Here is a 1,398-nt window from a genome sequence, read left to right as displayed (position 1 = left end):
TTTGATTCCTAGTTGGAAATAGTCACTCTTCTGATAGATTTACTTTGATTACTATTATACTAATAATCTCCCTTGAATTATTATTTAAATATTTTTTATGAAAAGACTCTGGGTCCTTTGAAAACAGATTATTCATATCCTCTACCTCATGGAAGGCATATAGCACATAGTTGGAGATCAATAAATTTTGATGAATTAAATCCCTTGAATAGATTAGATGTTACCTCCAAAACTGATTAATCTTCTGCAACTACTGACACTGAATGCTCTGGCCATATATTACTTAAATCTTTTAAAATGCATGTAAGATCCCTAGGAAAATGTCAGATTGTTTCCTGGACAAACAGTAAATGAGTTTGTCATATGTCAAGAAATCACCCAGTTCATTGTGTTGATAAACCTGGCCTGCAAATCTGACTCTGCTTTTTACCTATCACATTTATGGTTTGCCCAGGTTTGTTCCTACAAACATGTCACAGATTCTTCAGTAGAAAAATTGTTTCTAGCATAAGGTTTCAGCTTTATTCCAAAAAATGTGTCCCTATGAAGAATCACCTAGCACATATCCATGATGCTCCAAATATAAGCGTGATAATGGAAGGGTAAATTTCCATATATTGCCATTCCCCTTAAATCAGGTCAAAAACTAGCAGGAAAAATGAATGGAGCCTCCAAAAGATAGTGGTTCTGGAAGGCTATTTGAAGTGACAAACAAACCAAACTTAAATGTAGTTCAAAATATTTCCACTTGAGATAACACTCAGTTTCAGCATTCTGAACATGGAGACAGCATAGTTTTTACTTCTGAGTATTGTAAGACCCTTTTCTCATAAAACCTGGAGAAAGCCAAAAGCAGTTCAATTAAAGTGTCTAAATGTGGTCATCTTTTATCTATAGCTCAGTGGGACAGCTCAGCTAGAGCCTATAGAGTTGAGCTATGCACTCTTCCCAGAATATTCACTAATGCTTCTCTGAAGCTATTCATTGTACAAGTCACTGTAGTAAAACTCACACCTCAGCACTCTCCCTGGATGCCAACAAGCAAACACTAGAGTGCAGTGCAGAGTAAAGAAAGGGTTTGCCTCTGAGTAAAAGGAAGATCATGATCTGTAATTTCAAAGTCCATCAAATAGAATCCTGTAAGAAAACATATGAGCTATGCATGAAGTTATAGAACCTATATCAAAAAAAAGAGAGAGAGACAAAAAATTAAGTCAAGCTCCTTCCAAAGTAAGACATTTGAAAGGAGATCATTGCAACATCATACGTTCACCATGAAGTGATGCATTCATATTTTACAAGACAAGAACTGTACTAAAATCTTTAAAGTCTCTACAGAATTGTGTTTGTCAAAACATATTTGGTGCCATAACCCACAAGTTTATTGACATTCTTAGT

This window comes from Mesoplodon mirus (assembly GCF_964341445.2).
Source record: "Mesoplodon mirus genome assembly, chromosome: 16".
Taxonomy (NCBI): Eukaryota; Metazoa; Chordata; class Mammalia; order Artiodactyla; family Ziphiidae; genus Mesoplodon; species Mesoplodon mirus.
This window is presented reverse-complemented; position numbering follows the sequence as displayed.